Source organism: Pteropus alecto, unplaced genomic scaffold, assembly GCF_000325575.1.
Source record: "Pteropus alecto unplaced genomic scaffold, ASM32557v1 scaffold88, whole genome shotgun sequence".
Taxonomy (NCBI): Eukaryota; Metazoa; Chordata; class Mammalia; order Chiroptera; family Pteropodidae; genus Pteropus; species Pteropus alecto.
In genome coordinates this window covers 16,137,885-16,160,087 of record NW_006494611.1, presented here as the reverse complement: position 1 = coordinate 16,160,087, position 22,203 = coordinate 16,137,885, and the positions used below count along the sequence as shown (strand labels likewise).

The following is a 22,203-nucleotide window of genomic DNA, read 5'->3' as shown; positions in this document are numbered from 1 at the left end:
TGGCGCTCCCATGCTTCCTGAATGCACTGCTCTCCCCAAGTCTCCACGTGTTCACCAAATAGGTTTTCAAACCTCGTCCTCTGGGTTTTCAGGGAGGCTTCATTACATAGGCATGACTGATTAAATCATTGGCTACTGGTCATTGAACTCAATCTTCAGCTCCTCTCCTTTCCCAGGAAATCATGGATTGGGACTGAAAGTTTCAATTCTCTAATCACATGGTTGCCTTTTCTGGTAACTAGTCCCCATCCTTTGGTTACCTAGGGGCTTTGCAAAAGTCAGTTAATTAACATACTAGAAGACAGCTTTACAGTTCTTATCACTGAGGAAATGCCAAGAATTTTAGAAGCTCTGTGTCAGAAACAAGGACAATGACCAAATATAGATTTATTAGTATAAATAACATCATACCTTCCTTAACCACCTTTTCTTTCCCCAAGCATCCCCAAGCAGCTTGATTTTCCAAGTCAGGCCCGTGAAGGAATAAGTAGAAACATTTTATAATAAAATTATATTTCAAAAATCAATGGACTGGCTTAAATTTTAAAGTAGATTAAGGAGGAAAACAAAAGGTTTTTTTTGTTTGTTTTTTCCCCCCGCCTATGGCCATGCCACCCTGAACAAGCCCAATCCTGTCTGATCTTGGAAGCTAAGCAGGGTCTGGCCTGGTTAGTACTTGGATGGGAGACCACCAAGGAAGACCAGGTGCTAGAGGCATAAAAAATAAAAAATAAAAAAAGGTATTGTAAGCTGACAAGGCCCTTGCAATCTGTGAGTTCAACCAAGGGTTGTCTCGCCTAAAATAAATAAATGAATGAATGAATGAATAAATAAATGAATAAATAAATGAATAAATAAGTGGGGTTTTTTTAATTAAAATGAGAAATATGGTCTTGAGACTCAAGGTTGAGTTGCATGTTTTGTTTATCTGTTGTGAAGCTCTTCAGCAAACCACCACACAGATGGAGTGTACCGTAGTTGCTAGCATTCATTCAAACCTGGTAAATCCTCTTTTTTCCTGTTTTTTCAAAATTTTAAATCTGCTTTATTCTCATAATCTCACTGTTAAAATTTAATCTCCTCTCTGCAATAGACTTGATCTTGAGCAAGTCACTTAGCCCATCTGTCCTTGCCTCCTCTATAAAATGGGGGATAATGGGAATAGATAGCTTACAGGGCAGTCATAAAGAATAAATGATATAGAGCATTTAAGATCAAGTCTGATACATACTACTGTTATAGAACAAAATTCAACTGAGTAAATCTGAAGAGTTAATAGGCTTTATTAAGCATCCATGAGTCAGGCAGCATCCCATCTAGCAGGCAGAAGGGTACTGTGAGGAGTTGTATAAAATGGAAGGTTTTTACAGGAAGAAAGATGTGGCAAGGGAGCCATTAACAAAAGAAAAGGAAGGATTATTTTTCCTTCTTTGGGGTAGAAGGGACTGGCAAGAGTTTTATCATGCAAATTACCTCTTCTTTTTATGGGGGTCAGTGGTAGGAATGGAGAGGGCCTACGTGACAGATTACTGGTGCTTGACCAGAAAATTCCACACTGGTCGATTAATTATAGAGAGGTAGAAACTGCAACTAAATGAGAAACAGCTGCTTTAAGGATGCAATATTATCTTTAAAGGACACCCATTAGAATAGTCACAGGTTGTAAAACAGAGCTTTTAACATTATCGTTTTATTCATTTTTCATCCCCTGAACTATCCAGCATCTAGTTACACCATCATTCCCCCAGCCTTGCCAAGCCTACACAGCTGGAGAATAGAGACAAAACTTAAAACCTCCGGAGAAGAATCTTAGACATGTGGTCACTGGGAAGAAAGGGAAGAAGTAAACGAGGCGGGGGGCTGGTGGCTGGCAGCTGGCATCTGAGAAGTTCTGCTTTTTCTTGGCACCTACCACCTATCAAGGAAGAAGATTGTTCATATTCCTTTCCCTGCAGAAAAGTGTAGGAGAAAGAAATTAGGCACACTTCCAATCTTCAATTGAATTGCTGGCAAACTCTGATTAATTATCCTGGGGAATTCTGGTTGAAAATCCAACATAAATATGCCTCTTCGGCAAGTTTAATTAGAAAAAAAATAATAATTAATTTAATATACCCACAACAGTGCTCATTACGAATGCTGCATCCCACAAAAAAATACTAAATATACTTTTTCCTTGAAACATGTAAATTATATTTGCTCCTCTCTAAATATTGGAGGATGTTCTCTTTTCTGTCCTGGAAATATTCACTGCTACCTACCACCAAGCTTGGGTTTCCTAACAGACTGACCATAGAGAACCCTCAAATACATTACATTTATCCTTAAACATGTTCTCTTCCATAAAGTTCTGACCTTTTTCTACTTTGATGAGCTAGAAAGCTCCATGTTGAAGAGCGATGACCTCATGTGGCGCATGTCCTACCATTTCTCACTCCTGTGCCCATGGCAATTTTTTATTTTTTAAAATTTTGAAACATCATATATATGGACTAGTGTATATATATAATACATTATATATATATGTGTGTGTATATATATACATATATATATGTATATATATATAACACATAATAAAATAAAATAATCACCAGTTTATGCTCTACCCAGGTTAAGAACTAGAACATCTGTGGTACCCTAGAGGCGCCTCCCTGATTGTTGCCATGTTTCACTGCTCTCAGAGAAAAGCACTGTGCTTTTTAAAAACTTTTTAATCATTTTATTTTATACCAGGTAAATTAAATAATTCGAATCATTTCTTCTTTCTTCCTGCCCATATTCAATTTCCCTCTTTATTTTTCCTCCCTGTGAATTACTTTCAATACGTTTGTGGGTTTGTCGAATTCTAATTCTTGGAGCTATCGCTTACCTGTATGTTCTTACAAACAACTCTGAAACTACATCCCGTTTCCAGAATTCTGTCATCTACAGGTCTCCAATGTTTTCAGGCAGACTATGCTCTTAATTTCACTTCTTAGTTCTCTATTTCTTCAGATTGCTAAAGTACATGAGAAAATGCTCTACTCAGGATGTACTTCAACTAAATCTTCCCCTACAAAATTATAATCATGAAACTAGTACTCCCAAGTATGATTTGTGCTGCCCACGTTTTCTGGTGGTAATTGTGTGCTGACTGTTGTGATAATCATTTTCTTCCTCTCCTTGTAGTTTTATACCTACATGCATATCTCTAAAGAAACTAGTTCTGTTTAGCCTGTTTTTGACCTTTACATAAATGATAATACACTGTATATTTTCTTTTGAGACTTGTCACACTTGCTCAGTATAATTTTGTAAAATTTTTTCAGTTAATGCACCAAGTTTATTTATGGCCATACTATTCCACCATATAAATTAACCATAATTTACATATCAATTTTGGTCTTGATGGACATTTAAGTTGTTTCATGCTTGGACTATTACAAACAATTTTGTTATAAATGTTATTATATAAATCCTTTAGTACCCATTTCAAGGGTTTTGCTAGGATAGATAGCTAAAGGATAGACTCGGCAGACCAGAAGATAGACATTTACTTTATTAGGTAATGTCAAATTGTTTTTCAAAGTGTTTGTACCAATTATACTCCCACCAGTGGTGTAGGAGTGTTCTATTTGCTTCCACTCTTGCCAACATTCTCTCTAGACAATCCCAGTCCTTCTTAACACAGAGTTCAAGGTCTTTACTATAAATTTCTTAAAGCTGGCATATAAGATAAGGCCTGTTTGTCATCTCCAGGTCAGATTGACTATAGAAGATCCCCTTCATTTCTCTTTCTTAAACCTTAGAGTCTAGAGAAAGCCTATAAGAAGCCAGTTCCCAACTGCTAGTCCCTGAAGCCCCACTTTGTCCTCTCTTAGCCTTCCAGAGTCGAAGGTAACGCCCATCCAAGAGAACTACCCAGTCTCCAAATATATACCCTCAGGCTTAAGATGAAAAGACTACATGAAAACATGTTTTAAAAAAGAGAGAGAAAAAATAATTTAATCATCTTTTCTATCTTCCAATAAAAATATTTTCTTATCTTATTATTTCTAAGATACCTCTTTATCTCTGCTCAACTCAAAATATTATCAATGAGATAACAGTTGAAAAAAAAGGGTGTGGAGACAAAGGGAAAAAAATTATGTATAAAAATTTAAGAATTTTATTTTCAGCACCAAAGCATCTACAATTTTTTGGCCTTACATGTCTTCACAGAACGTATTGAGGACTTTCTGGCTCTGAGGAGTAAATAAAATGTGGAGGAATCAGGCTGAATTGTTCAAATATATAGCAAAAAGTACAGTTTTCAAGTCTCTCAAATCCAGAGCTTCCTAATGACCAATGCCCAAGAAGCAGCAGCTCTTCCCTCTTTTCCAGGAGAGCAGAGACGTTGTCCCCAGAATGAAGTCTCCGTGGTCTATCATGTAGACCTCTTGCATCCTTAACATTAATAAATGAATTGCCTAAACTGAATCCAACGCAGTTAGTGATCGTTTGGAAGGGATCAGTTATGTTCTCTTCAAACTCAATGTGTGTAGAAACTCATTTAACCACAGTTGCCTCACTAGTTGATGGGATGATAGGGCTAGATGATTTCCGAGCTTCCACTGTACTTTTGCATTTGTTGATTGTTACTTTTCATATCTCCAGTTTGAGTACGCCAGGTCAGATTGACTTCCTAATCTAAAGTGTGCTTTAATGTAGGCCATCTATAATTGTTTCTGAAAGCATTTACTATAGTTCAGCTATGCAATTGCCAACTTAATCTAAGAAGCTGATGATAACCAATCATGCTTCATCATAATAAAGCATGATTACTGCTGATTTCTTGGTTGTCAGTCCCTGCATAGCGGCTTTTGGATGGGAAAGGATTGTGGTAAGATCTATTGATTGGCTCCCAGCAGCCATTTCCTCTTTTTCCTTTAGATGGACCCTCACTTGGAAACTTCTGTAATGTGCCCAGTTGGAATCACAGTAAGCTCATTTTTTTCATGACTGCATAGAGGAGTGAGCATATGACTCCATCCTGGCCAATACAGCATAAGGAGAAGACTGCTGGGTGCCTCTAGAAATGGTTTTTCTCTATAATGAAAGATAGAGGTATAAAAGGAAATGATCCTACTCTGTGACCTCTTCCTTCCTGATTTTAGGTTTCATCCTGTGAGGACATGATGCTTTGAGCAGCTCTAGCCATTTAGTGACACGAGGAAAGGTATAATTGAAATGCTGAAGGTAAAAAAGCTGAAAGAGGGGAAGAGAATTCAGTGACATTATTGAGCAGCCGACTTATTCCTGGAACCACTGTCTTCCAAGGTGTTTTATTATGTAAGATTAATAAACCTCTAGTATTTGTTTAAGACATTTTTATATAAGTATTTTTATATAAATGCTTATATAAATATTCTTATATACATAGAGCCTAAGACGTGCTTCCTTATAGAAGGGCCTAAGATGTTTATATAACATTGCTCTGAGAAAATGGATGCTTCTGGGCCTACCTTCATAGTTGATGAGATGACTAATTCCCTGATATGTAGATGATTTGGTCATCTGCCTCCTCTTAGGTCTTGCACCCTATATGCTGAAAATTCACATCTAAGTATTACCATTACAATAGCAATCTCAGACAGACTTTTTCAAGGAAGGAAGTACTTTTTTTTTTTAATTTTGCTTACTTGAGCCCCTGTTCTGAGTATCTATATGTAAATCAGTGCTTACAAGAATACTTTTGCTTGGGATCTTATAAAAGTGACAATAGATTTTATTGAGAATAACTGACACTTTGTAAAAAAGCTATTTATAGTTTTAAAAGTTTATGAATATCTAAAAAAAACTGTCAAGAATATACAGGTGTATGTGATCTCTGTCTTCATTTTTTATCTCTGAGGAATTGGTGATCACCTCTAACCAGAGTACTTGAGCAAGTACTGTAGTCTCTTTGACCTTTCCTCTGCCTGTGTAACCCTCTGCACTTTACCTCATAGTATTTTCTGTGGGGCACACCAACCTTGCTTCAAGCTCTATACTACTTATACATGTACACTTGTTCAAATCAGTTTATTATGATATATGCACATAGAAGAAAACCTCACTTAAAATTCTCTCTAAAATAAGGACATTTATTACCTACCAAGTACAGAGGAAGATGAGAATCCCGGGTATGTTTCGATTAGCAGCTCAAAAGTTTCCAAGAGCCCAGAGGTTTTTTCCTTTCTTTTCTCTGCTCTCCCGCCTTCTCCATTGACTTCATCTACTGTTTAGTTCTCTTTATGGTCACAAGATGGCTCTAGTATTTCCAGAATGACATTCATATATGATCATATCTAGCCCAAAGAAGAAAGAGGATGCTCACTTCCCCACACCTCATTTTAGAAAAGGGAAACTACTTCTGAAGCTCCACGGAACTTCTTTCCTTCAGTTCTCACTGGCCAGAATCATATCACACATCTACTCCCAAACCAAAACTAGCAATTGTAACAAGACCTTAGAACAGCAGTTCTTGATGTATGATGGGAGGATGTCTGAGGAATCACCAAGCCCTTGCAGAGGATCCATGAAGTCAAAATTTTTGTAATAATGTTAGGATTTTTTTTACCTTTTCACTGTATTTTCATTCATACTAATGGTATGACACCAATAGTGGATAAAACAGCTACATCTTAGCACCAATCATAGCAGAAGCATTTTACTGTATTACTAGTCATTATATTCTTTATTGCCATGCACTCGCAGTAAAAAAAGATATCATTTCACTCAAGAATGTCCTTGATGAAGCAATAAAAATTATTATTTTAATAAATCTTGACCTTTGAGTCCATATTTTTTTAATATTCTGTGTGATGAAACTGGAAGTGTGTGCATAAAATATTCTGCAGCATACAAAGTATGGTGGTTGCCTCAAGAAAAGAAATCATGTGTGCAATTGTTTGAAATGCAAGCTGAACTAGCCACTTTTTAATGGAATACTAATTTTGTTTTGAACAACCACAAAAAATGGTAGACAAACTATGGTTATTAAGACTTGGGTATTTAGCAGAGATTTTTCTTGGGAATGAATGAAGTGATTCTGCCACTATGAAAGAGAGAGAGAGAGAGAGAGAGAGAAGGGAAGGAAATAGAAAAAAAAAGGAAAAGAAGGAAAAAACAAAGGAAGAGAAAAATAAAGAATAACTGACCATAATTGTCGCCAATGAAAGAACTTAAGCTTTTTGGGGAAAATTAGAATGCTGGAAAATTTTTTTTCTGCCACCATGGGCTGGACACCTTTCCAATACCTAACGACTCTTCTTATGAAATATTGGTGATATTAATATGATTTTTGTGATTTTTTTTGACATTAATATTTGGGGGAAGAGCTGCATAACTCTGTGAACCAATGTTCTTCTAATGACCAATATGTGAGGTTACAAAGTTATGAATGTTTAAAAGTTCTATTTAATGCTTACGATAGGTCAACGGATTTTAATGTGACAGATGAAAAGTCTAATATGATTTTAATTTTATCAACTAACCTTTGAAAAACTACCACTTGTTGAGTGTTAGTGTAATATCAGAGAGGAATAGACACAATTATTTGAAAAGTTTATTTACTAAAATATTTCTCTCTTTTCCAACTACATATCTGTGAGAGGACAAATTCTCTTCATATACTTTAATGAGAATATTGCAACAGATGGAATACAGAAGCAAATATGAGACTCTAGTGTACCAAATATTAAAGATATTTGTGAAAAAGTAAAACCATTCCACTCTTACCATCATTTTATTTGTTTCGAAGAGTATAGTCATTTTCATTGAAAATGTTACTCTTGTAAACATGTAGCGGATTTATTTTTAAAATACATTTATAAGTAAATATTTTTAAATATTTATAGTTTTCATTTCTACAATGCTAAGTGTTGATAAATATAAACCACAAAAAGCAAAGCTTTTTGGGATCCTATATTTGTTAAGAGTGTGAACAGTTCCTGAGACCAAAGAGTTTGAGAATCAGTGGCTAAAACCAATCAAGATGCATCCACTGAAACTAGAGATGTCACCAAATTCACAAAAGCCCCTGGATCTCTGGCATAGAGGAGATATATGCATAAATGGAGAGTTCTGTTACCACCAAATTCACAAAAGCCCCTGGATCTCTGGCATAAAGATATATGCATAAATGGAGAGTTCTGTTAGCAAAGAAAAAGGGAGCATCTGATACAATTATAGGAGACATTTTCATCTCCCTCCAGTATGTTCTGTAACATGTTGGCTGCCATTTGAGTAATTAATAGGAAAGTCTTTGTGACATGGCAGCTCTCAGTCTCTGATTTCCATGCTCTGCATCTGTGTTCCCCCACCTCCACCCCGTGACTATGTTCTCTCTGCCATGCTTCATCCCTCTACCTTTCCCAACTCTGCAGTCTGATTTGTGGGAACAAATTGAGTAAGGGGTTGTATTTCTCTTACAGCACTAGCAGATCTCAGCAGGTCATGATAATAAGTGGTCCTTAGTCTCAGTGTATCCAGAAGTGAGAAGTGCGAGAATAAGAACTGAGAAATATTAAATACAGTTACGTTCGAGAAGTGGTGCTTTAAATTTTCTCTAAAGCAGGAGCTTAGAAGCAATAACCTGGTTGGAAAGGAGAGTTTATGGAGCTTGTTTTGAAACTAGATTTGCTAAGCAATCATGCAGTTGTTTTTAATCCCTGCTTTATATTACAGATAAGTAAAACAGCAAAGCTGGGTAAAGATGCTTCCATTCACACATTTAGAAAATGACAACTGCCCATCTCAAATAACAAGCCTCTAAGGAGTGACCTGAGGGTAGGGAGGTTAAAAGGGGGCTTACTCTATTCCTAACACACTCTTGGCACCACCTCTGTCTTGAAGAAGGTAAGGAGAAAAAGCAAGGGACCAGAAAAGGAGGTGGAAAGTTGATTGCTAAATCAAGAATGCTAAATAAACAATAAACTCAGAGTAATATCAGTGGGGTGAAAAAATTCCTGCTCCTTTTGGTACTTGAGCAATGATAAAGTGTGGCAGGTGCTAGGGGAAAAAGAATGACCTCTCTCTGGAGACCTAGCTAAAAGGAAACTTCTGCCTGTTACCAAGATTCAGCACATTTAACAGAGTTGTAGCGAATGTTGAGAATGCAAATCACAGAAGTAATAGCATCCATAAAACACTGCTGTGTTCGCTTGAGAAAAGGACTGAGCAACAGGATTAGGTTAGAGAAAGAGGTTAGGATGCCCAAGTTTTCTCAAGAGTTATCATTATCAATATAGAAATCTCCCCCACCTAATATCTGACACATTTATTACATAATTCCATTAATTAACTTGTTTAATATAACATCGTGCTGAGGTTTCAGATATTCCCTAGAGTTTCCTGGGAGTGGTATGTCATCCAGCAATATCCCGTAAAATTGATTATCTGGGGAAAGTTATTATAAATCTCATGGATGGATTAACTACAACTTATTAACATAACAACAATTATATGTCATGTTTGCATAGCATTTAAATCTTAACAAAGCAACCTTGTTCTCTGTCACCCTCCTAGCATCTAGCCTGACAGTACCTCACGTTATCCTAAAAACAACATGCAAGATATACTTTATCTCTTTTTGATGTACAGGGAAATTGAAACTTATATAGTTTTAAACGTTTTTTCCCAAATCTGTGATCAAATAGGGGCAGAAACATAATTTGAACCAAGGTATTCTAAATTCCAGTTTTATGTTCTCCCACGATATCGTAGCTGCCTGCTGTTTGCAAACTTGCTGTGCTACCTCCAGAAATATAAACGTAGCTCCAAAGTCATCTGACTTGCTCACTTCGTGACACTAATATTTTGATATCTAGATGTCCCCTCTCCTCCACCTTCCTCTAGCACTTTGTAGTGCCTGTCTGGCAGCACTTATCACTCACCGTCTGGTAGAGTTGGTGTTGTGTAACATGCTTTATCTCTCCTCTAAACTCCTGGAGAGAGAGTGGTAACTAGACTCATTTAGCTTTGTTTTTTCCATGGAACTCAGCTCAGTACCTGGCCCATGGTAGTAGTTTAGTAAATACTCGCCCCTGGTTGATGAAATGCACAAATTACTGCTCTGAGTGTTAAATGGTTCCGTAAAAATGTCTCCTCATGACAAATCAATTATCTTGTGGAATTGCCTCTTTTAACTAAAGCAGGATTTGATTCTGCAGAAGAAGCCCGAATTCAGCCAGGCCAGCGAGCCTTCCTGGCATACTAGGATCATGAGGGCCATTCCGGGAAGCATATGAGATGCACTGCCCAGGTCCTCTCAGTAAAGGACTTGATGCCTCAGCTGCTGGAAGTGTCATCAGACCATCCTTAGCTTCAGCCCCTTCGGGGATTGCCTCAGGTGCTTTCCTTCCAGGGCCACCATATCCATGACTGATTTGTATATGGATGGGGGTTATTAAAGCCTGGCCATCTCAGCTTAACTCAGGACAACACCAAAGGATTGTTGTTCTAGCTCCAGAGTTCCCTGTAGCATCAGCCAAGGCTGTCACTGGACCAGCATGACAGCTCAACCTCACCATCAACCCAGCCTCACTTCCTCGTCCCTTGCCCAGGTGTGGATGGCGAGTACTTTCCCTAGTAAGCATCCCGCATATAAACTCCACCGCAGTGTCTACTTCTTGAGTTGCCAACTTATGACACATTCTAAGTTTTTCCAGGATTTGAAATAAATTCCAAAATACTTCCAAAGGCTCTTTCTTATTTCTGGAATCACCTTGTGGGATTATAGCCAGCCTGGGCATCGTTCCCTCTCCCTTTTTGTACAGTGAAAACAGCTTTTCTCTGATTATGTAAATAATAATGCTCAACATAAAGTACTCTAACAAAACATAAATAAACAGAAGAAAAAATATGTGAACGTTATCATAATTGCCTTTAATATACTTTGGTGGCTACCCTTTTATGCTTTTCTATATGTGTATGTATAGTTTTACAAAAATTTGGAACATAACGTAAGTACACACTTTATAATCATAGACCCCATGTATATTATTCAGAGACCAACAATATATATTATACAGCCTTTTAGTTTTGCTTAATTTTCCTTTTCCATTCCTCTCTCCTTTTCTCTGCAACCCTTAGATATACCACAGGAAAATAATGTTATTCAGTAGGTCTCTTTATATCAACTTCTCCATGCCCACATACCTATGCACATACACATATGTACATGGAAAGTAGAGACATTTTTGCCACTATTTTCAAAAATGGAATAATTTGTTCTGTATCTTGCTATTTTCACTAAATATATTATGGAAATCTCTCCAAGTAAAGTGGTATAAATTCATCTTGTTGCGTTATATTCCACCAAATAAGTATATAAGTTAACCAAATATTTGAACCCTTTAGTTTTTAATGGATGTTTGCATTGTTTCTAAATTTTTACCACTCCAGCATTGACATATCTTTTGCCATAGTATTCTCATGTTTTGTTTCTGGAAATTTATCTCTTAGAAATAGAAGTACTAGTACCAGGATATTTATTATAACACTGGAGTGTAAAACCTAGAAATAATGCAAACACCCATATATATGAGATTTCTTTCCAAAAAGGATGTAAAAATTCACATTTCCTCAATTAATACTATAGTGTGCTCCTTTTCTTGCAATCCCTTGAGTAAGTATTATCATTATTTAGGCTTTTTGACAATCTGATTATTATAAAAGAATATTTTACATTAACCTGCATTACCCAGGCTACTAAAAAAATACAGAGATTTTTAAAATATATTTTTGGCTATTGGATTTGCAGGTTTTGATCTTTTCCACATTTTCTATCTTTGACCTAGATCTCTACTTAGAGATTGTTCATTACTAGCCTTCTTGGTTTTTTAAAATTTAAGCTGGAGGATATTTTTAAGTTGAACATGAACAGTATTAAGAATGGGGATGTAAGAGTTGGGATATTCTTCTGGGGGGAGGGGCTAGTTTGGAGGGCCGATTAGGGGCAAATAGCAGAGGAAGAAGGTATCATCATTGAGCTACTGCTTTAAGCAAGGTGCTTTGCCTAGATTAACTTCTCATTTCATTTTCTCAATATCTCCGAGAAGTTGGTATTATCCCCCATGTTACATAGGAAGAAACTGAAGCTCAGAGTTTTTCAGAAGCCTCTCAGTCACTCAGCTCCTGATTCATAGCTAGAACTTTGTAAGCCAGAGCCCATGTTCTCTAGGCTGCTTCCCAGCACACTGGCAATTTTACAAGCAAGTATTTGCACCCTCTCTACGTAAGGCACCTGGTCCTGCATGAGCTCCTCATGCTCCCTTTACAGGGTTAGGGGAGAGTGGGTCCCAGGGATGTAAGGGTGATAAGGTGAAAGAGATAGTGCAGTATTTCACAGGACTAGATGGATACAGAAAAGGATTCATCTGCTAAAAATACCTATTGTATGAGGCTGCTACAATTTTAGAAACGCCATCATTGAATGAGACTTTCTCAGAAATTGTTGCTTTGACAAAGCTCTTGTTTAAAGAACAATAACATAGATGTCAGTGTTTTACATTTTGATTTTTCCTGATTTTCTGTGTTCTTTTGTAGCTCACTGAGACAAGACAACTTAAGACAATTATTTTGAATTGTCAGGCAATCTTTACATTTCCATTTCTTTAGAGTCATTTACTGGAGCTTTATTAATTTCCTTCAATTGTGTCATGTTTGCTTGATTCTTTGTGATTTGTGTAGCCTTGTGTTGGTGTCTGTGCATCTGAAAGAGCAAACACCTCTTCTTGTCTTTACAAATTTGATTCTGCTGGTAAAATCCTTCTCCTTCCTGGTCCCCTGACTTACAGGATTGCTTCAGAGATCTCAGCCAAGTGGGCTGGATACTGGCCATAAGGCTGCTGCCTGTTCTTAGTTGGCTTCTAGGTTGGCAGGCCTATTATCAGTAGCATGGTTGCATGTGGCTCCAACAGGGTATTGGACAGACAGGACTGAGAGCAGGGCTGGAGCTGGGTGACAGAGCTGCTTTGGGATTTGCAGTGGTCAGCGAGGCTGTTATGGGGGAGTGAACTGTTATGTCTCTTGCTGGGTTTCTGTGAGAGCAGGATCTACTCTGGACAGGAAATAGAAAGGGGCTGGAGCCAGGTCACAGGGCCACTTCAGGTTCTGCAGTTGGATTTATGCTAGGGAGAAGGGCTAGTCACAGGCAAAAAATAAATAAATAAATAAAATTGAACCCTTATCTTATATAATATACAAAAGTCAACTCAAAATGAATTAAAGACTGAAACTTTAAGACTTAAAATCATACAACTCTTAGAAGAATACAAAGGTAAAAAAGCTCTTCGATATTGGTCTTGGCAATGATTACTTGGATATGACACCAAAAGCACAGATGACAAAAGCAAAAATAAACAAGTGGAACTACATCAAACTAAAGTCTCTGCATAGCAAAGGAAATAAACAACACGAAAAAGCACCCTACTGAATGGGAGAAAGTATTTGCAAATATATATCTGATAAGGGGTTAATATCTAAAATATGTAAGGAACTCGTACAACTTAATAGGAAAAAAATAATTTAATTAAAAATGAATAACAGACCTGAATAGGCATTTTTCCAACAAAGACATACAGATGGCCAATGGGTATATGAAAAGATGCTCAACATCACTAATTATCAGGGAAATGTAAATTAAAACCACAATGAGATATCACTTCACACTTGTCAGAATGAATATTAAAAAGTCAAAAGACAATCTACAGCCATGCCACCCTAAACGAGCCCGATCCCATCTGATCTCAGAAGCTAAAGCAGGGTTGGGCCTGGTTAGTACTTGGATGGGAGACCACCTAGGAAGACCAGGTGCTATAGGTGTAAAAAATAAAAAAAAATAAGAGGGATTGTAAGCTGACAAGGTCCTTGTAATCTGTGAGGTCAACCAAGGGTTGCCTCACCTAAAAAAAAAAATAAAAAATAAATAAAAGTCAAAAGATAGCAAGTTTTGTCAAGGATATGGAGAAAAGGGAACCCTTGCATACTGTTGGTGGGAACGTAAATTGGTACAGCCACTATGGAAAACAGTATGTGGATTTCTCCAAAAATTTAAATAGAACTACTATATGATCCAGCAATCCTACTTTTGAATATATACCCAAAGGAAACAATATCAGTATCTCAAATAGATATTTATACTCCTATATTCAGTGCAGCATTATTCATAATAGCCAAGACATAGAAACGATCTACATGTCCACTGACAGATGTAGATAAAGAAAAATTGACTATACACACACACACACACACATGCACGTGCACGTGCACGTGCGTGCGCACACACATACACACACACATAAACTCAGCCACAAACAGGAAGGACATCCTGCCATCTGCAACAACACAGAGGAACCTAGAGGACATTATGCTAAGTGAAGTAAGCCAAACAAAAAAAGACAAATACTGTGTGGTCTCATTTATATGTGAAATTTTTAAAAACCTAACTCATAAAAACAGAGAGTAGAAGAGTGGTTACTGGGAGCTGAGGGATGGTGGGAATGGGGGATGTTGGTCAAAAAGTAAAAACTTTCAGTTATTAGATGAGTAAGTTCTGAAGACCTGCTGCACAGTACGGTGACTATAGTTAATAATGTATCGTATACACGAAATTTGCTGAAAGAGTAGATCTTAAGTATTCTGACCGCAAAAAAATAAATAAATAAATGGTAACTATGTGAGGTGATGTATTTGTTGATTAGCTTGTGTGGTTATCATTTCATAGCATATACTTATATCAAAACATTACATTGCATACTTTAAATATATACAATTTTCATTTGTCAGTCATACTTCAATGGAGCTAAAAAATGGAATTGATTTTTATATGTTCAGTCTCTTTTAATCTTGGATGTGTCACCCTTCTTCCTTGTACTCATTGTGCTCTCTTATTCAACAAAACTGACAATAGTCATAGTGACTATAATAATACTTATTATTATAATTGTAATAGCAGTACTAACTCTAATTCTATTCATATCAGATATCACTAGTAGTCATTGTTATTATAGCAGTGCTTCTGTGGGCCAGGCCCTTTCTCATGTGCTTTCACAAGCATTGCCTAACTTAAATGTGAGTGCAGATAAAGTCTCATGCATTACTCATACTAAACCAAAGGTAAAGGAGGACATATATTGCGCATTTAAAATATCCTCTGTGCTGTCCTCAGAAGCATTAAACTATCAATCTTTCTGTCCCTTGTGGGTCATTGTTGGATAGCCTTACTAATGTCTGGTTCCAATTGCCAAGTAGAGAGAGATGGTGACATGACAAAATTCTGCTGTGAGTGAGTTGCTTGCACACGTTATCTTGGAAAACCTGATGTTCTCTTCATTAATCTCTAAACCATAGGGAGAGAAAGGAATGAAACGTACTCAGCTCCAGCTCCCAGCACTTGCATTAGGAAACTACTGTCTGGTTTCTTAGAAGTTCATCTGCTCTTGCTGGGAGTTGCCACACTTGGAGGTCTTAGCCCTGTAAGTCACACCCAGCCATTGCCAAGGACCCAGATTCACTGTGAAAGAGGTGATGAGGTTTTCATGTGGGAAACAGGCTTCAGGAATAGATAACTTTCTGGAGCTCTGATTATTTCATGCAGATGACCTGTAGCACATTGAAAAGTAAAGGTGCACAATTTACAAAGAATGACTTTTTTATGGCTCATATATTTCTACGATGCAGTGCAGTTGTAGGTCTTTATACTCTGTTCTCTGCATTAAAAAGGGAAATTGGGGCTTTTAGTGGAAAGATTAGTGGTATTAGTCTTTCATCTACATGTCTTTCTGAACTGGGGAAGACACAGGGCAGCATTCTGGGGCTTCCCTGTTGGGCTAGACAGACTGAAATAGTCCAGTATCTAACTGCAGAATGGCAGTCTTCCCAGGTAAATTATTGCTGGAAAAGTGATGCTTAGGCTGGTCCTCTAATCTGGACATTGATGATCGGGGCACTAACATAATACCCACCTCATCTGTCCATTTCCCTATTCATGAAAGGAGATCTACCAGGCCCTGACCAGTTCTTAAAATCCCAATGACTCTCTTGCGTGTCAGCTAACTTACAGTCTCAACATTTTCTCTACATTCTGTCTTCCTTCAGAGTTTCTACCCTAGACTGTTAAGGATGGAACACAGATGAAAAGGGAAAATTCTGTCTGCTATCCAGGACCTCGCAATTCCCAGATACCTTCAAAACACAAAGGAGGCTGGTTATAAACCTTTCCTGATGCAAAGGTGGATAACCAGTTCTCTTAGCTATCCAAACCACTAAGCAGTATTTTCACTTCGGGCAAACCACTTGTACTTTTGAGTGTTGGGAGATAAGATCTGCTTCAGTGGGTTGTGGTAAGGATTAAATGAGATGATACTAGGTAGGGATGTAGGATGACAAAAGTGAATTATAAATCTTTAGAGATTCTAAAATTGTAGCACCAATATTAAGTGTCATTGTCATTATTCTTAGTAATAATTATTTAGTTAATGCATAAATGCACATTTTGATGAATTTCATAAAATAATTAATTTTGAGAGCTATTGTTGAGTGATTCTCAGCATTCCTGGGAATACCTAAAACACATAAGACAAGAGTTTTCAGCTAAGTTATGTTAAGAAGTTGAATTAGCAGAAAAGTGTGTGTGTGTGTGTGTATGTGTATTTCAAACATTAAGTGGGTACACAGTATACAGATATTAAATTCCTGGCCAGTCTTTGTCTGAAATACCAAGAATAAAAAACATTTCCCTCATACCAAATCTTTGTCAAAGTCATACACTCCTCAAGTGTTCATGCAAGTTCTTAGGGAGGCCTTTGCTTCCATTTTTAGCGTATGAACATTTTCTAGAACTCTATCAAACAGTCTAAGTTGTGGAGGCAGGTAGAAATTAATTCCCTTTGAGCTGGGTCTCCAGAAAAAGGCATTCATCCTCCCAAATCCACTTCTATCTCTCTCCTGCACCTGTGCCACCATTCAGTTGGCAGTCTTTTTACTCCTCTCTTTCCATAGAAACATTGTCAGCTGTTATTGTTCATCTAAATTACCTTTTCCCTAAAATACCGTCTCTAAATTTTTCAGGGAGAGGAAAATTATTCCTTGTTTGAATTTTTGCAATTATTTTTCATTTTTCATATCATTTATTCTGCCTTGATAGTCACTTTTCCCCAGTTGGTTTTCAGTGGTCCTCACTGATCACTGAATTCCTACAGCTCTTTATTGTAATCATGTTGTAGAATAAACAGAATTAGTATACCAAGTTGAGTCCATAGCTGTAAGAAGTTGTTCCAACTTTCTAAAATACATGGATTACCCCCCAAAATTATATATTTGAAGAATTTGACTCATGAACTATGTGATCTATATAAACAGAAACATTTCCTGAGAGAAATTATCACACCACAGTTTTATTTTCCCTGAGACACAAAGCATGAGAAATAATATAATTTAATACAATAGAATGCACAGAATAGACCATTAGTCACAAGAAAAAGCACATTGCTTAGCAGCTGACAAGGATTAGTAGGAAACTTTCTATAGCAGCAATCTACATGAGCAATAACTAAAGAATATAGCTCTCTTTTTTTCTTACCCGATGGCCAATACATACTATTTCTGTTAGGAGAATTTAGAATCATAGAAGATCATTTAATACAACTTGACACCAATGTTTCTCAGACTTTAGTCTCCATAAGCATCACTGAAAGAGCTCGTTAAAAATTCGGATCCCCACACACCAGTCCCAGAGATGGTAGGCAGGTGGAGATTTAGGTATAGACCATGAAAATCTATGTTCTAGCGCAACCCAAGGAATTCCAATGCAATTGGGCCATAGGTCACACTTCAAAAAATATTACTCTCCATTGGAGATGAAAAATTGGAACTCAGAAATATAAATTAGTGTGCTCCATGGTCAAAGACCTACTTACTAGCAGAACCAGGACAAGTATTAACAACAACAATAATAATGATACTAATGTTTTAAATGTGTTATAGACAATTAGAGACAAATCTGCCTTCCATGCAAAAGTCTCACCATTTACCTTTTACTTTCTTACATACCTTTCCTCATCATCCAGGTATTTTAAAAATATTTATCGAGCATCAACTATGGTTGACACCGAGAGTAAAATGTTTAAAGACAGAGATCTGTTCTCTTTCCTCCTGGAACTTATAGTATAGCAGGTAAGTATTTACGGAAATAAAGGAAGATGTAGAATAAAAACAATGAAAGAAATGATTTCATTAAAGAAAGTGGTTCTTATAGATCCATTCAATATCTAGGGAGTTGGTGTAACAAATTGAGGAGAGGCATTTCAAATAATCACTTATCCATTTATTCCTTTATTCCACAAAGATTTATTGTTTATTATTAAACACCACTGAAATCTCAAACTTCTCACACATTTTCTTATCGTTTTCTGAATTTCTTTAAATATGTGAATATGCATGCTCCCATGACAGTTGGTTCTTCAGGAACCATGAATAACTCAATAAACAAGTATAATCTCGCCGGGTTAAATAAACACAAGTACATATTTATTTTAATCTATATAATATCCATGAAAATACCCTAAGTATGTTGTTAAAGTAATTTAAATTCTAGCATATTTAAATTCTAGTCTTCAAATTAGTCATTAATTTTTAAAAATTTTAAAAAGCATACTTTAGCTATATAAACATTTTCTTAGCATTTTTTTATGCTTCATCTATGGAAGAATCCCTTCAGAAGTCCTCAAGCATGTCTCACAGAAAATTCATTTTCATTTCTATTTCAAAGGAATTACAGACAACTTCCTTTCAGACTTGGTTGTGCAGAGTATACCCCGACCCACAAAAAAGGAACACGCCTGAACTTTGAGTTGTCTATGAAATGGTTCTTACAAATCAGAAAGTTTCCTTCAACATAATTTTCTTTCTTAAAGTCTCTCGCTCCTTTGGATTACAGGCCATTGTTCATTAGACACCTGTTAAAGACAGAGACCTGTTCTCTTTCCTCCTGGAACTTATAGTATAGCAGGTAAGTATTTACAGAAATATCTCCACCTCAGGATAAAAAAGAACATGTTCTCATTTCAACAGTGCTCTAGGACCTGTGTTGATGAGCACTGGGTTTGTAGGTCTCTGGGGATACTTGGGTATCAATATCAGGAAAGTAGCAATTCCTCAGAGCCAGCCATCCTTCCAACACACTTTGTTTGCACTCATGAGTTGTAAGTCTCCCAGAAGTTCGGACAGACATCAGACAAATTGTACAGTACAGGATAATTGTCGTTCATCCTCTCTCCGCTGTTTTCATTGTCTATATCTCTGTTTGGAAGCTTACTCCAGGAGACGCCAGCACCCCTGGCCTGGTTTGGGCAGCCCAGAATCTTGTCTCATATCTTGCCTGTGTCCTGAAATCATATTATCTATATTCCTTGGGAAACAAACCCAAATCAGGACCCACATAGACTAATCTGACCAATTAATATGTCATGATTGATAGTGGACTAATAGATCATATTAACACCAGGCTATTTCCCAGAACCCTTAAATGAGTCCATTGTTTGGCTACCATTTCTGTTCATCATAGTCGGGGCCAATTAGAGCATGAATGTAAATGAATAACACACATATCACCATCCCTTCCATCCTGTGTCACGGCAGTTACAATTGATGGATTACATTTTCCTAAGAAGTAGACAAAAGCTCAAAATCTTTTGCAGTACCTACTTACTCCAGGTAGCCAATGTTAATTTGTAATAAATATCTATTGCTGTGTTCAAATTACCCTAAAGTTTATGACCTAAATCAACAAATATATATTATTTCATAATTTCTCTGGGTCAGAAATGCAGGCACGTCTTAGCTGGGTGCCTCTGGTTCCAGATCAAAGTTCATTTGGGTTAAAATCTTCTGCCAAGCTAACTTATAGAGCTATTAGCAGATAGTCTTTTATCTTTGTTGGCTCATGGTCAAAGACATGAGGTCCTTTTATCACATGACCCTCTCCATAGGAGAGCTCACAACATCGTTCTTGACTTCACTTAGAACTAGTAGATGAGAGAGAGAGGAAAAGGAAGAGCAAGAGAGAGGAAACCACAGCCTCACTATAACTTAATTTCAGAATTGACAGTCTATCACTATTGCTGCATTTTATTGGTTTGAAGTGAATCACTGGGTCCAATCCTTATTCAGGGAGACAGGATTATACTAGGACATAAAAACCAAGAGGTGGAAACCATTGGGGGTTGTCTTAGAGATAGCCTGCCACACTGTCTATTGATCTATCAGATTGCACCTGCAACTTGATCCTCACTCTACAAGTTACTATTAAATAATTGCAACTGAAGGTATGAAAAACCTGAATTTAGTAAATGATCAAAAATTTAAAGTAATAGTCTTTCTTTAAGCTATCACTTTTAAATGGATGCATTTCTTTTAACTTCTCTTAAAATTAGCTACTAATTTTGGAAAAATAGCAATTTCTTTCAGAGTTCAAAAGAAGCAATATCAAGTCTGTGATGAGATATCCTCTTCTAATAATATGTATACTTTTTACTTTAAAAAGTAATACATAGCCATTTATAAAGTTTGTAAAAACTAGGAGAGTATTAGAATACTAAATTTACCTATGATTCTACCATTCATAAATGCATACTTTTAACGGTTTAGCCTTTTTTTTTTTCAAAATTCATTTATACGCCTATTTGTATCCTACATTTTTTAATTTCACATTTGGTTGTATACATTTTAGCCTTTACTCAAGGGGAAATAAAATGTGACATGGCTTTGAGAAGTGCATGTCAAAATGGTTTACTCACTTGCAGGCATATAGACATAGACATGAAGGGAATGGTTGTAAAAACTCCTGGGTCATAGCATAGTGCAGGCCTGTAATGACTTTTTATTCCTTGTAAAATCTCTGCAACTGTCACAATAATGGTTTAGCAATAAACGAAACCCCAAGAGAGGAAGGCATAGTATATTTTCTCTGCTTAACTAGATTGAATGGTTATGACAGTTGTTATGAGCCTTTTTTAAGGAAGAAGATACAACAAATCAACAATTTTTCTTTTAAGTTCAGCTTACTATTACCTTTGTTAATGTTATTACCAATATTGATTTTGACCTGAGAGAATCTTTTTGGCCCCTTCATAGTGTTTTAGATTTGGGTTTATGAGCAAAGTCTAAGAAGCCCATTTTATTCCCGTAAGATACTTTCAAAGCATATTTTAATAATAATGTTAAAGTTAAAATGTTTATCTCATTAGGTCGTTGGAGGACAGAATGGAATTATGTTATTAAAGGGTTGGCACATAGCAAGCACTCGGTAGTGGTAACAGTTTGGAAGGGATAGCCTTGGCCAATCAACTTCTCTGAGCTGAACTTTCCTTAGCAGTTAACAGAGTATAATGATGGGGAAGAGATAACTCTGCAAAAGCTTTAACTCCTAGGGAACTATAGAGTGGGGAAGAGAAAAAAAGTACACACTTTACATCAATGTGAATGAAAACAGGGAAAGAATCTATTTCCAATTATCACGTTTGGTCCATATTTACTCCTTTAAGGGTTCACAGAACATTTTTAAGATTTCAGAAATTGAATAAACCTTGTTGCAATCATCTGAACTCTGACCTAGGAAATTCCTTCCGACTCCCCTTTTTTCTCCTTGTACATCTCCCCCATCTTGGTTCTATTTCTGACTTTACCTCACTCAAATCTGTTCTTATGGCAAAGATAGCTAACTGCCAATCAGAGGTGCATGCCCTTCTTCTTAGCATGTAGAGTTGTTGCTAAGAAAAGACTACCCAGCTAGTCACTATATTTCCCAGTCTCCCTGAATGTAGGTAGATACCTATAACTAGTTCTTTCCACTGGGGTGTGTGGGAAAGTGGTATGTGTCCCTCCCAGAGTGGGATAAGTCTCTTTCCCCATGTACTAGCAAAAAAAAAAGATTGGGATCTTTGAGAGATTTTATAGAAGGCCACCTGCCAAACACAGATATTGTGCTGTTATATGAATGAGAGATAAACTTTATCTTGTGTTAAGTCAGTGCAATTTAGGGGCTTGTTTGTTATAGCAACTAGCATTACACCAAGTAATAATACCGAGCTCCAGACTGACTACCTTGGTACTGACCAGGAGATTCCGTAGAACTCTATTTCAACTAATTGCCATTCAACTGCACATATACAATCTGTGGGTGTTTGAAACTGTACCCAAGTA

General features: G+C 36.8%; 2 pseudogenes; both read left to right on the top strand.

Annotated features, from left to right (window-relative positions):
• The first annotated feature begins 598 nt into the window (after positions 1-598).
• LOC112474130 lies at positions 599-717 on the top strand (annotated as a pseudogene).
• A 12,990-nt stretch (positions 718-13,707) lies between these two features.
• LOC112474285 lies at positions 13,708-13,827 on the top strand (annotated as a pseudogene).
• Positions 13,828-22,203: the final 8,376 nt, after the last annotated feature.